The following is a 15,100-nucleotide window of genomic DNA, read 5'->3' as shown; positions in this document are numbered from 1 at the left end:
AGGTAGGGCGGGGTGGGGGGGGCGGGGAGAGCAGGCTCCTGCTGAGCAGAGAGCCCAATTTGGGGCTCCATCTCAGGACCCTGAGATCATGACCTGAGCTGAAGGCAGAGGCTTAATGCACTGAGCCACCCAGGCGCCCCTCACTATGGCTTTCTTTTCTTGTAATATCTTTGCCTGACTGGTTTTGCTTATCAGGGTAATGCTGGTCTCGTAGAATGAATTGAGAAGTTATTCCCTTCAATTTTTTACGAAGAGTTTATGGAGAATTGGTATTATTTCTTCCTTAAATATTTGGTAAAATTTCTCAATGAAGCCACATGGGCCTGGAGTTCTCTTTGTAGATGGTTTTCAACTACAATTCCAGTTTCCTTAATAGATATAAGACTTATTCAGGTTAGTTACATCTTGAGTAAGTATTAGTACTTTGGATCTTTTAAGGAATTTGCTCATTTCATCTGAGTTATTGAATTTGTTGGCATAAAATTTTTCATGATATTCCCTTTCTATATCTGTAAAATCTGTAGTAGTCATCTCTCTCATTCCCAAGACTGGTAATTGTGTCTTTTTTTTTTTTTTTTTAATTTCCTCATCAGTCTGACTAGAGGTTTATCAATTTTATGATCTTGATTTTCTCTATGGTTGTCTATTCTTTTTCATTGATATCCACTTTGATCTTTATTTCTTTTCTTCTGTATACTTTAGATTTCATTGGCTCTTCTTTTTTTTTTTTTAATTTCTTTTTTATTTTTTGTAAGTAATCTCTACAACCAACATGGGGCTCAAACTCACAACCCCAAGATCAAGGGGCACGTTCTCCACTGACTGAGCCAGCCAGGTGCCCTTTTTCTAGCTTCTTTTTCTTTCTTTCTTTTTTTTTTTTTTTTTTAAGATTTATTTATCTATTTGACAGACATCACAAGTAGGCAGAGAGACAGGCAGAGAGAGAGGAGGAAGCAGGCTCCCTGCTGAGCAGAGAGCCCTATGGGTGCTCGATCCCAGAACCCTGGGATCATGACCTGAGCCGAAGGCAGAAGCTTTAACCCACTGAGCCACCCAGGCGCCCCTAGATTCTTTTTTTTTTTTTTAAATATTTATTTACTTGACAGAGAGAGAGAGATTACAAGCAGGCAGAGAGGCAGGCAGAGAGAAAGAGGGAACCAGGTTCCCCGCCAATCAGAGAGCCCAATGCAGGGCTCGATCCCAGGACCCCAGGACCACGATCCCAGCCGAAGGCAGAGGCCCAACCCACTGAGCCACCCAGGTGCCCCTTTTTCTATATTCTTTTTTTTTTTTTTTAAGATTTTATTTATTTATCTGACAGACTAGAGATCACAAGTAGGCAGAGAGGCAGGCAGAGAGAAAGGAGGAAGCAGGCTCCCTGCTGAGCAGAGAGCCCGATGGGGCTCAATTCCAGGACCCTGGGATCATGACCTGAGCCGAAGGCAGAGGCTTTAACCCACTGAGCCACCCAGGCGCCCCTCTTTTTCTATATTCTTAAATGAATTTTCTTGTCTGGTATTAATATAGCTGAGATCATTGATCAAAGACCTTTCTTTCTTTCTTTCTTTTTAAGATTTTATTTATTTATTTGAAAGTGAGACAGAGAGAGAACAAGTAGGTAGAGCGTCTCCGTTGAGGCTCTCTGCGGAGCATGGAGCCTGATGCAGGACTCAATTCAGGACCCTGGGATCATGACCTGAGCCGAAGGCAGATGCTTAACCAACTGAGCCACCCAGGTGCCTTGAGACCATTTTTTTTCCCCCCTAATATATAGATACACACTGCCATAAAGGTCCTGCTCTCCTATCCCACCAAGCTGTGTTTTAGTGACATCCCACAAATTCTGATATGTTGTGTTTCCATTTAAAAGTCAGTTCAGGGGGCACCTGGGTGGCTCAGTGGATTAAGCTGCTGCCTTCGGCTCAGGTCATGATCTCAGGGTCCTGGGATCGAGCCCCGCATCGGGCTCTCTGCTCCGCGGGGAGCCTGCTTCCTCCTCTCTCTCTGCCTGCCTCTCTGCCTACTTGTGATCTCTCTCTGTCAAATAAATAAATAAATAAAAATCTTTAAAAAAAAATAAATAAAAGTCAGTTCAGGGGTGCCTGGGTGACTTAGCTGGTTAAGCTTCAGCTCAGGTCATGATCCTGGGGCCCTGCCATCAGGCTTCCTGCTCAGTGGGGAGTCTGCCCCTCCCCCTGCTCATGTTTGAGCATGTGCCCGGGTTCCATGCACTCTCTCAAATAAATAAATAAAATCTTTAAAAAAATAAATGAGTAAAATAAAAGTCAGTTCAAAACACGAATTTCTCTTTTGGTTCTTTCTTTGATCCACGGGTTATTTAGAAGTGTGTTATTTTGTTTCCAAATATTTAGAGATTTTCCAAGGATCTTCTGCTAATGATTTCTAATTTAATTTCCTTGTGGTCAGACAACATAGTTAGTTTGGCTTTGAAGCCTTTTGAATTTTGGTAAATGTTCTGTGTGCGCTTGAGAAGAATGTGCTCTTGAGAATCCTGCTATTGTTGGGTAGTTCTATTAAGTGTTAATCAAAATCAAGTTGACTATTATATCCTTGCTGGTTTTCTGTTTACTTGAGCTATGAATTATTGAGAGGGGAACTGAAACCCCTGACAGTAACTGTATTTGCCTATTTCTAGTTGCATTTTTTGCATCACGCATTTTGAAGATTTATGATTAGGTAAATAAATGTTTAAGATCGTTATGGCTCCTTGATTAACTGATCCTATCATCATTATGAAATGACCATTATTTCCGATAATATTTCTTTTTTTTGAAGATTTTAGTTACTTATTTTGAGAGAGAGTGAGGGAGAGAGCACAAACAGGGGGAAGGGACAGACAGAAAGGGAGAAGCAGACTCCCCACTGAGCAGGGAACCAATGGGGGCTCAATCCCAGAACCCTGGGATCATGACCTGACCCAAAGGAAGACATTTAATCAACTGAGCCACCCAGGTGCCCCCCTGGTAATATTTCTTGCTCTGAAACCTACTTCTCTAATATTATTATAGCTACAGCTATTCCAGCTTTGTTTTGATTGATTAGTTGTTAGCAATGGTATTATCTTTTTCCACCCTTTTACATTTAACCTATTTGTGTTTTTATATTTAAGGTTTGTTTCTTACAGGTAGCCTATAGTTGGGTACTGCTTTTTAATTTTTTTAATTTTTATTTAAATTCCAGTTAGCTAATATATGGTGTAATACTGGTTTCAGGAGCAGAATTTCCTGATTCTTCATTACATATCAGTGCTCATGATAATAAGTGTCCTCCTTAATAGCCATCACCCATTTAACCCATCCTCCACCCTCCTCCCTCCATCAAACCCTAGTTTGTTCTCTAACATTAAGAGTCTCTGATGGTTTGTTTTCCTCTCTCTGTTTCTTTTTTTTTCCTTCCCATATGTTCATCTGTTTTGTTTCTTTTCTTCTTTTTTTTTTTAAGATTTTATTTATTTATTTAACAAAGAGAGAGAACAAGCAGGTGGCGTTGCAAGCAAGGCAGAGGGAGAAGCAGGCTCCCCACTGAGCAGGGAGCCTGATGTGGGGCTCCATCCCAGGACCGTGGGATCAAGACCTGAGTGGAAGGCAGACACTTAACGGACTGAGACTCTCAGACACCCCCATCTGTTTTGTTTCTTAAATTCCACATATGAGGGGGACCTGGGTGGCTCATTTGGTTAGGCGTCTGCCTTCAGCTCAGGTCATGATCCCAGGGTCCTGGGATCAAGCCCTGCATCTAACTCCTTGCTCAGCAGGGAGACTGCTTCCTCCTCTCCCTCTGTCTGCCTCTCCTCCACTTGAATTCTCTCTCTTTCTGTCAAATAAAAAAATAAAATCCTAAAAAAAGAAAATCTACATATGAGTGAAATCACATGGTATTTGTCTTGCTCTGACTTATCTCACTTAGCATAATACACTCTAACTCTATCCACGTCACTGCAAATGCCAAGATTTCATTCTTTTTGATGGCTGGGTAATATTGCATTGTATATATACACCATATATTCTTTATCCATTGATCAGTCGATGAACATTTGGGCTCTTTCACAACACTGAGATCTTTTTTTATTTTTTTAAAGATTTTTTTTTGTTGTTTATTTATTTGACAGACAGAGATCGCAAGTAGGCAGAGAGGCAGACAGAGAGGGGGAAGCAGGCTCCCTGCTGAGCAGAGAGGCCGATGTGGGGCTCGATCCCACGACCCTGGGATCACGACCTGAGCCAAAGGCAGAGGCTTAACCCACTGAGCCACCCAGGCACCCCTAGAATGGTTATTAATAGGTCATCATTCTTTTCTCGTTATAAAAAAGTATCAAGTTTCTTTCTTCCTTTCTTCCTTTTTTTTAAGCTTTTATTTATTCATTGGACAGACAGAGATCACAAGTAGGCAGAGAGGCAGGGAGAGGGACAGAGAAGGGAAGCAGGCTCCCTGCTGAGCATACAACCCGATGCAGGGCTATATCCCAGGACCTTGAGATCATGACCTGAGCCAAAGGCAGAGGCTTTAACCCACTGAGCCACCCAGGCGCCCCTTTCTTTTTTTTTTTTTTTTTTTTAAGATTTTGTTTATTTATTTATTTGAGAGAGAGCAAGAGTGAGAGAGCACAAACAGAGGGGGAGAAGCAGAGGGAGAGGGAGAAGCAGGCTCCTCACTGAGCAGGGAGCCTGATGCGGGCCTCGATCCCAGGCCCCTGAGATCACGACTGGAGCTGAAGGCAGAAGGCAGACACTTTACCAACTGAGCCACTCGGGCACCCAAATTTATTTCAATATCTAGTTTCATTTTTAAATTAAAACTCTTAGACAATTTTTTGTAATTTAAAATTTATTATCAGAGGTGAGGAAAACATGAAAACATTTTCCCCTTCCCACTCCCTCTGCTTGTGTTCCCTCTCTCGCTGTGTCTCTGTCAAATAAGTAAAATATTTTAAAAAGTTTTTTAAAAAATATTTATTTTTATTTTTAAAGATCTTATTTATTTATTTGACAGAGAGAGAAACAGCGAGAGAGGAAACAAGAGCAGGGGAGTGGGAGAGGGTGAAACGGGCTTCCCGCTGAGCAGGGAGCCCGATGTGGGCTTGATCCCAGGACCCTGGGATCATGACCCAAGCTGAAGGCAGACACTTAAGGACTGAACCACCTCGGTGCCCCTAAAGCCATGTTTAATACTAAAAGTTCCAGTTGTACCACTTAACTGAAGGAAATATCTTTTAGCTCTTTATTTCTAATTTTAACACATTCTCATTTTGACATAATTTACCCTTTTCACCCAATTACTAGTACGATGAACAAAGTTTTCCCAAATGTTAAACCTTTCTTTACCACTTGAAATATGACTTCTTACTTTTTAAGAATTCCTTACAAGAAATTTGAATTTTTAATTTTCACCATGAACCTGTTTCATCAACATATAGAATATCACTACTAAATAAATTAAAACAAAGAATGGGATAAAAAACACAAAAGTGACATCTATATAATTAGCAAATTTTCTGATAAGACATTTTAACTAATTCACATTTCTACTTACCACAAGAAAGAATAATCTGGTTCCAAAGTACCACAAGGCTTGCATTTTTACTGCAAGCTTTATTTTTTTTGAAGATTTTATTTATTTATTTGAGAGAGAGAGAGAGAGCACACAGCAGGGGCAGAAGCAGAGGGAGAGGGAGAAGCAGACTCCCCACTGAGCAGGGAACCCAGTGTGGGGCTCAATCCCAGGACCCTGGGATCATAACCGGAGCTAAAGGCAGACACTTAACTGACTGAGCCACCCAGGCGTCCCTTTACTGCAAGCTTTAAGTCATAGTGTTATTTTACTCAACAAGACATCTCTAAGAAAATGGCAGTGTTCATTTATACAAAACTTGTTATACCCGGTAGGTGGTATTTCACATATTCAATAAAAGCATTCTTCATAAAATTAGATTTTAAAAAATGCAGAATGTCTGATAATTATCTCAAAGGCTAAAAAATGAGAAAAATGCACAACACAGAAATAGTCATTGGTTAATATTTGGCTTTGAGAAAGCCAGAAATTATTCTATTCCAAAAAATAAGCAATAATGATAAAATACGTAATTAATATACCATATGCATTTTAGCCAAAACACACTTTTCACCTCAAGATAGTTCTGATTTTTACATTCTCAATTCCTTTCATCCAGAAAAGGACTCCATTCTAAGCCATTATTTGAATAGAGTTCATAATGTATAGTCCTTATTCTCCACAGGATGTTTTCACAGTACAATAAACTGCAAAGTGGCAAATGACTGAGTCAGTTATAAAGAATTTATAGCATAATAAATGCCAATTTACAATAACAATCAACAACTACACCAAAGCCTAGAAGCTGCTGCACTGGAAGTCACAACATGATTCTTTGATGTGCTCAGACTTCGTTTACTACAGATCACTATCATAATAACCAGAAAAAAAATCTTAGTGGGCCCTTCCAAAGCTGCATAATTTTCCAAGTGATTTTCCTCTGGGTGTAAGACACTGTTCATCCCTTCAGTCCTTTTTTAGTTACTTAGCTTCTGCAATAGTTTCTTGACGAATTTGCTTCTTCTTTTGCTCCTTTTCCCTGGCCTCAATCATCTTGGCCAATTTCCGGGACAGTATGACATTTGCTAGGAACAATGGAGTAAGGGCGGAAACCACTGTCGTAAGGAAGCTATACGGGTCCTCTGCAGCCCATTTCACAACACAGTCAGCCCAAGCCTTTATATCAAGCCTGTCTGTAAGTCTTTTTTCTTTTTAATTTTTTTTTAAGATTTTATTTACTTATTTGACAGAGATCACAAGTAGGCAGAGAGGCAGGCAGAGAGGGAGGAGGAAGCAGGCTCCCTGCTGAGCAGAGAGCCCGATGTGGGGCTCGATCCTAGGACCCTGGGATGATGATCTGAGCCAAAGGCAGAGGCTTTAACCCACTGAGCCACCCAGGTGCCGCAAGCCTGTCCGTATGTCTTATGCTTAAAGAGTGAGCTCCAACTTTGTCCTGAGATTATTAGTGAACAGAGGACAATTTCAGAAGACCCTTGGTTGTTTGTCTTCTTTGGCTCTTCCACACACTTGTGAGACAAGGTTTAAATTCTATATCTTCCTTACCTAAGGGACTAGTTTCTCAAACCAGGCGCACACAGCTCCTGAAGCTAGAGCTGATGATACTTTACTGGCATCTGCATGTTCCCTCCATCCTTTGTTTTCCCCCTTACTCATTCTTCTTTCCCTACCCTACCCAGCCACCACTCCCAGGGGGCCGCGTTCTCCCACCCCTCAGCCTCCAGCACACCTCGGGCCCGAAAGTTGCTGCCTCTTCTGGGCACTGGGGCAAAGCCTCCACAGCGGCCATCACCAGCCTCCCCTGCGTCGCAGCCAGGACCGTGGGCTCCGACCCCTCAAGAGGCCATTACTGAGGGCCCATCATCCTATTTATTTTCTATTTGTTCAGTCTGTTCTTTGTTCCCCTCTTCCTCTTTTTCTGCCTTCTTTTAGAATATTTATGAATCCATAATACATCTCTTTTTGTTGGCTTAACTTTTTTGTTGAAGTAACATCCACATAATAGAAAATACCCCATTTTAACCATTTAAAAAAAGATTTTATTTATTTATTTGACAGATGGAGACACAGCGAGAGAGGGAACATAAGCAGGGGGAGTGGGAGAGAGAGAAGCGGACTTCCTACCCAGCAGGGAGCCCAATGCGGGGCTTGATCCCCCTGGGATCATGACCTGAGCCGAAGGCAGACACTTAACGACTGAGCCACCCAGGCGCCCCTATTAGATTTTATTTTTAAGTACCCTCTACCCGCAACATAGGGCTCAAACTTACAACTCAGAGATCAAGAGTCATGCACTGTACCCATTGAGCCAGCCAGGTGTCCCACCATTTTCACCATTTTAAAGTGTACAATTCAGTGGCTTTTAGTACATAATCTCTGTTGTGCAACCATCCTCACTAATTACAGAACGTTTTCATTACCCCATAAAAGAAACCCCATTGCCATCAAGTAGGTACTCCTTATTCTCACTTCCCCAGTCTGTGGCAACCACTAATCTGTTTTGTCTCTATGAATTTGCCTATTCTGAACATTTCATTTAAATGGAATCATTCATGGCCTTTTATGTCTGGCTTCTTTCACTTAGCATGTTTTCAAAGTCCATCCATTCGTAGCATGGATCAGTAATTCATTTCTTTTTATGGATAAATCATATTCCATTGTATGGATACACCATTTGTTTATCCATTTATCAGCTGTGGACATCTAAGTGCCGGCTTCTTTCGTTTGAGTTGCTTGGGGTTTATATTATATATCTTTAAACTATCACAATCCTAACTTCAAGTAATATACTATTTCTAATATAAGACTCTTACAAGCTTTCCTTTCCTCCTTCTTGGCCTTTATGCTAATATTGTCATGCATTTCATTTTTATGTATGTCATAAGCCCCATAACACAATCTTTACTCCTTTGTATAGATAACAGATTTCCATCTGGTATAATTTCCCTAATGGCCAAATGATGTCCTTTATCATATTTTGTATAGCAGGCTTATACATCTTTATTTTGCCTTCATTTTTGAAAGATGCTTTTTCTCAAGTACTGAATACTAGATTAACAGGTTTTTTTCTTTTCTGTCAGCACTTTAAAGATCTTTGTGCTTGCACTCTTTCCAATGAGTAATGTCATCCTTATCTTTGTTCCTTTGATTATAACATACTTTTTCTCTAGCTGCCTTTTAAAATGTTTTCTCTTCACTGGTTTTGAGTTATGATATGCTTTGTTGTTGTTTTCTTCATGATTCTTGTGTTTGAAGTTCATTTAGCTTCTTGGATCTGTGGGCGTATAGTTCTCATCAAGTTTGTAAAGTTTTTGGCCATTGTCTCTTCAAATAGTTTTTCTGTCCCCGTCATCGCCTCTCCTTCAGGGACTCCAACTCTGCATAGATGAGGTCTTGAAGCTGTCTCACAGTTTTTTTCTTTTGCATTTTTTTCCCCTCTACATTTCATTTTGGATAGTTTCTACAGCTGTGCTTTAAAGTTCACTAATCTTTTCTTTTCAGCAGTGTCTAATCTGCTGTTGATCTCATCCAGCCATAGAAGTTCAATTTGAAGTTTCTTCCCTTTACTCCTTTTTCTTCTTTCTCCTCCCTTCTCCATTCCCCTCATCTCCCCTGTCTTTTTAAATCAGGCACACCTCTCCTCTTTTTAAAAAGATTTTATATATGTATGTATGTATGTATGTATTTAGAGAGTGCACACATGGGGAAGGGGCAGAGGGAGAGGAAGAGAGAGACTCTCAAGTAGACGTCCTGCTGAGCACAGAGTCCAACTGGGGGGCAGGAGGGTTTGTTCTCACAACCCTGAAGTCTGAGCGGAAATCAAGAGTCAGACGCTTAACCCTCTGAACCCTGCTTCTTAATTTTCTAAATATATGAAATAGTTAAAATCATGTTTAATGTCCTTCTCCGCTTATTCTAACAATTGGGTCACTTTTAGATCTGCTTTGACTGTTCTCATTATGGGTTGTGCTTTCCTGCCTCTTTGCATGCCTGGTAATCTTTGATTGGATGCCAGAATTTTACCTTGTAATGTGCGTGGTATTTTTATATTCCTATAAATCTTGTTGAGTTTTGCTCTAGGATACAGCTAATTGGAAACAGTTTGATCCTTTCGAGTCTTGTTTTTACAATTTGTTAATGTGGGTCCTGAGCGACGCTCAGTCCTGAGCTAATTATTCCTCACTTAGGAGGCATGATTTTCTTGGATATCTTATCTTTTTTAAAATTTTGTTCAAAAAAATTTTAATTTTTTTAAAAGATTTTATTTATTGGGATGCCTGGCTGGCTCAGTCAGTTAAGTGGCTGCCTTGGGCTTGGGTCATGATTGAGTCCTGGGGATAGAATCCTGCATAGGGCCCCTTGCTCAGCAGGAAGTCTGTTTCTCTCTCTGCTTCTGCCTGCCACCCTGCCTGCTTGTGCTCTCTCTCTCTGACAAATAAATAGATAAAGTCTTTAAAAAAAAAAGATTTTATTTTTTTGTCAGAGAGAGAGCGAGCACACGCATGGGAAGTAGCAGGGCAGAGGGAGAAGCAGGCTCTCAGACGTCCTAAAAAAATTTTTTTTTAAAGATTTTATTTATTTTTTAAAGATTATTTATTTGACAGACAGTCAAGTAGGCAGAGAGGCAGGCAGAGAGAGAGGAGGAAGCAGGCTCCCCACGGATCAGAGAGCCCGACATGGGGCTCAATCCCAGACCTAGGATCATGACCTGAGCCGAAGGCAGAGGCTTTAACCCACTGAGCCACCCAGGTGCCCCATAAAAATTTTTTTAAAATGTTTTAAAATTTATTTTTATGATTTTTTGAGCTTGGGGGCTTGCTAATCTGGGAGACTGCCCTTCCAGGGTTGGTTAATTACTAGACAGTAAACAATTCACCTGCAGAGTGAGCCTTTCATATACAAATTTACTAATCAACCTGTAACTCCAGCCACCCTTACCTAATTCTCACATACCAAACCAGTATTTCCTCTGTTCTAAGTCACATCAGGGACAGGTTATGGACAACTAGAGAATATTCCTATAGCCCAGAACCCTCTGAATTTATTTGAATTAACCAGCTCTAAGCTTACTCAAACTTGCCTACCTTACCTTGCCCATTGCTTTCCTATGGAAACCCTAAGTTAAAGGCTCTTGGTCATGCTCTCCATTCACATGTACTGCTTCCTGACTCACTCTGGGGTTTCTTCACGTGACCCTGAATGGCATGACATGCTCCCTCCTCTTGGAAACTGTAATCACCTTTTCTCAAGGCAGTTGTCTCCACGTATGTCACTTTACTATAACTAATTAAAACAAAATCCTTGGTACATTTTCAAACAATGGTCTACCCAACATTCTGTGAATTTTTTAACTGGCTGGTGGGAACAGGGACATTTCTCAGCCTTGTGTTATGCCAGGCACCATTATAATTCTTTTTGATGGTTCTCTTTGAGACTCAGCATTAGAGAGCTTAGCAAAATATCATTCTCTTAGAGATTCTTTGAGAGTCTCTCTTTCGCCTCAGTTATTTTCACACTCTTGTGCTGATCAATATTTTGAGTACTCAAGAGGGCCCTTCAGCAGGTCTCCTGGATTCTCTGTGCAGCTTTATTCTGGTCTTCTGTATCATCAACCTGAGCTGCTTCAACTTCTCCGAACTCCTAGCTCAGACCCTTCAACCCAGCTAGATTTGTAGGGTCCACTTCAGTTTCCCCTCCTTGTTCCACCGCAAAGAAACACTCACAAGGCAGTAGTAAGCCCATCTTATTTATTTCCCATCTCTTAGGGATTCCTCTCCTTCAGTGTTTGGGTTTTATTTAATTTTCAGTCATGAGACTAAATACATGCACTTACCTCCATTTGACCAGAGGCAGAAAAAGTTTATGGAATACCCAGCAGGTGAGCATACAGGCTAATATAGTATCAGTGAATCAACTGAATATAAACCCTCCCTTGCATAGGTAACATACCAGAGGCTTGGAAAGAAGTAGTGGAGGTAATCAGGAGCAGAATCCATCCCTTAAATCTTGGTCTAGTTATCTGCCATCATTCTTTGCTCTGTATCTTTATCTTGCCAAGTGATTTTCCATTTTTGACTTAATATATTTTCATTTTTAAAAAAATATTTGGGGCGCCTGGGTGGCTCAGTGTGTTAAAGCCTGTGTTCGGCTCAGGTCATGATCTCAGGGTCCTGGGATCGAGCCCCGCATTGGGCTCTCTGCTCCGCAGGGAGCCTGCTTCCTCCTCTCTCTCTGCCTGCCTCTCTGCCTACTTGTGATCTCTCTCTCTGTCAAATAAAAAAATAAAATCTTTTAAAAAAAATAAACAAATAAAAATCTTTTAAAAAAAAGATTTTATTTATTTAATTGGGAGAGAGATAGCAAGAGAGAGCAGAGCTGGAGGAGGGGCGCAGCAGAGAGAGAAGCAGGCTCAATCCAGGGACCCTGGTATCACCACCTGAGCTGAAAGCAGACACTTAACTGACTGAGCCACCCAGGCACGCCTAGACTAAGATATTTTCAAACAGAATATTTTTTATATTTTATTTTTTATTTAACTTCAATTAACATATAATGTATTATTAGTTTCAGAAGTAGAGGTCAGTGATTCATCAGTCTCATATAGTACCCAGTCTCATTATCACTTGCCCTCCTTAATGTCCATCACTCAGTTCCCCTTCCCACAAACCCCTCCCCTCCAGCAACCCTCAATTTGTTTCCTATGATTAAAAGTCTCTTATGATTTATCTCCCTCTCTGATTTCATGTTGTCAAAAATACATTTTTTGAGGGAATGTGCATCAATATTCAGACCTCCAGGGATCCCTGAGTGGCTTAGTTGGTTAAGCATTCGTCTCAGGTCATGATCCCAGGGTCCTGGGATAGAGTCCCACAGCCTTGCTCAGCAAGGAGCCTGCTTCTCCCTCTGCTTGCCAGTCCCCCTGCTTGTGTACTCGCCTGAACTCTCTCTCTGATAAATAAATAAATCCTAAAAAAAAAAAATATTCAGACCTCCATGTGATCTTGAGACTGCTCCTTCCCAACCTTGGCAAAAAGTTGGAAGCTTTTTCTCTAGAGCAGGGAGGTTTCTGGAGTAGTAAGTCTTCCCAGAGACCCGGAAGACAAGTGAATCTGGGCATACTAGAATGCTGAAGATCTCTAGCCCTCTTCCTTCACTGAGCTCCCACAGGGCCAGCAACAGTTCAAGGTAAACCCTCCAGACATGAGACTGGAAGTTTATTCCAGGAAACCTGACCAGTCCAAGAGCAAAGTCCTAAAGTAGTATGGACATTAGTGATTTGCCAAAAAAAGTTCAATCAGCTCATCATATTATTATTATTATTAGAATTATTATTATTAATATCCCACCTATAAATACAAGCAGACTACCAATGATTGCCAGGCAGCTAAGTATAACGTGAAAAGGCTTTCATAACATGAAAGACTAAAAGCAAAACAAAAAAAGGGAAAGAAAACATCACTCAGGGAGATGAAAACTTTGACAAAGCCTATCAGTGTTCTCAGAGATAAGACACTGCAATCATGGAATGAGGTCCTAACTTAAAAAAAAAAAAAAAGGAACACTTAGAGAATCAATGGGTAATCTTCCATAAAGGAGATCCAGAGGAGAAACCAGGAAAATGGGAAGTGGTAGGGACAGGAAAAATAGGAAACGCAGAGATAAATCCAGGAGATCCAATATATGAAGAACAGGAATTCCAGAAAGAAAAGCCAGAAAACTAAAGGAAGGAAATCATTAAAAACAATTCAAGAAGGTTTCCTAGAAATGAAGGACCAGAGTCCCTTACGAAAGGGTCCAACAGCCTGGCACAACACATGAAAACAGACTTTCACCAAGGTATGCCACCATGAAATTTCAGAACTCCCGTGGCAGAAGTGAGAGAGTCGCATACAAAGAATCAGAACTCAGAATGGCTTGACTCCTTTAACAGCAACACTGGATGGTAGGTGAAAAGCAACAATGCCTTCAAAATTGTAAAGGAAAATAAATTCCAAACTGGAATTTCACACCTGATCAAGTATGAGAGAATGAGACATTTTTCAGACATGTGATTCCCTTAAACTACTTTCCATACACCCCTTTTACTGCAAGCCAATCTGCCAGAATGAGGTAATAAAACAAGGGGAGGAAGGGACACAAACAGAAGACTCAACAGGGGAGAGCCCACAATGACAGCAATACATTAAGCACAAGGGAGAGCCAATCCAGATAGGGGCTGGTCAAGAAATTGGTAAAATAGATAATGTGTTAATGTCCTTACAGAATTTGTGTTGAATTAGTGACAAGTGGCCGGAAAACTAAGCTAATAACTAATAAAAACGTGAGAGGACTATTAATTCTAGGGAAATGAAAGGTCTCCGGTAAGGTAACCTCATCCACTATGTGGCTCAGCTGTGATTTAAATACCATCATAAGGGGCGCCTGGGTGGCTCAGCGGGTTAAAGCCTCTGCCTTTGGCTCAGGTCATGATCCCAGGGTCCTGGGATGGAGCCCTGCATCGGGCTCTCTGCTCAGTGGGAAGCCTGCTTCCTCCTCTCTCTCTGCCTGCCTCTCTGCCTACTTGTGATCTGTCAAATAAATAAATAAAATCTTTAAAAATAAATAAATACCATCATAATAATGTAAACACTAAATATATGATCTAAGTAGAATATATCAGGGAGAGATGGGGGGATGGGAGTACATGCATGGTGGGCAGGAGGGAGAAAAGTCAAACGATAATGCCTACGATGCAAATATCAATACCCATGCACATGTTTAAATTGAGACATGATGGCAAACTAAACTGACCAGCTAACACTTGAAAGGGAATACGTGAAGCAGGGAAAATGGGGAAGGGCAGATAGGGTAGGAGGTTTGCTGTTTTTCCTAACAAACCTTGCAGAACTATTTTTCAATGCAAAATAACAGATTTTCTTCCTAAAATGCAGGATATAAAACTGTTTAAAAAGACATATTTTGTGGGGCGCCTGGGTGGCTCAGTTGGTTAAAGCCTCTGCCTTCAGCTCGGGTCATGATCCCAGGGTCCTGGGATAGACCCCCCCATCGGGCTCTCTGCTCAGCTGGGAGCCTGCTTCCCCTTCTCTCTCTCTCTCTGCCTGCCTCTCTGCCTACTTGTGATCTCTGTCAAATAAATAAATAAAATCTTAAACAAACAAAAAAAAGACGTATTTTGTTAATTGTTTCTAAATGTTTCTAAATTTGGGGGGCACCTGTGTGGCTCGGTGGGCTAAGAGTCTGCCTTCCACTCAGGTCATGATCTGGGGATCCTGGGATACATCAGACTCACTGCTCAGCAGGGTGCCTGCCTCTCCCTCTCCCTCTGTCCCTGCCCACACCCTCAAATGAATAAAACCTTTATGAAAAAAATTTTAAGTTTCCAAATTTTACTGTGCACATTAAAAACAAAACCATAGGGGCGCCTGGGTGGCTCAGTGGTTTAGGCCTCTGCCTTCGGCTCGGGTCATGATCTCGGGGTCCTGGGATCGAGCCCCGCATCGGGCTCTCTGCTCAG

The 15,100-nt window shown here is 41.2% G+C and overlaps 1 pseudogene; it reads right to left on the bottom strand.

Annotated features, from left to right (window-relative positions):
* Positions 1-6,534: 6,534 nt before the first annotated feature.
* Positions 6,535-7,375, bottom strand: LOC123953867 (annotated as a pseudogene).
* Between the last annotated feature and the right edge of the window lie 7,725 nt (positions 7,376-15,100).

The sequence above is a fragment of the Meles meles genome, chromosome 12 (assembly GCF_922984935.1).
Source record: "Meles meles chromosome 12, mMelMel3.1 paternal haplotype, whole genome shotgun sequence".
In the NCBI taxonomy this organism is placed as follows: domain Eukaryota; kingdom Metazoa; phylum Chordata; class Mammalia; order Carnivora; family Mustelidae; genus Meles; species Meles meles.
Note: the sequence above shows the minus strand (reverse complement) of the source record. Positions and strands in the feature narration are given on the sequence as shown.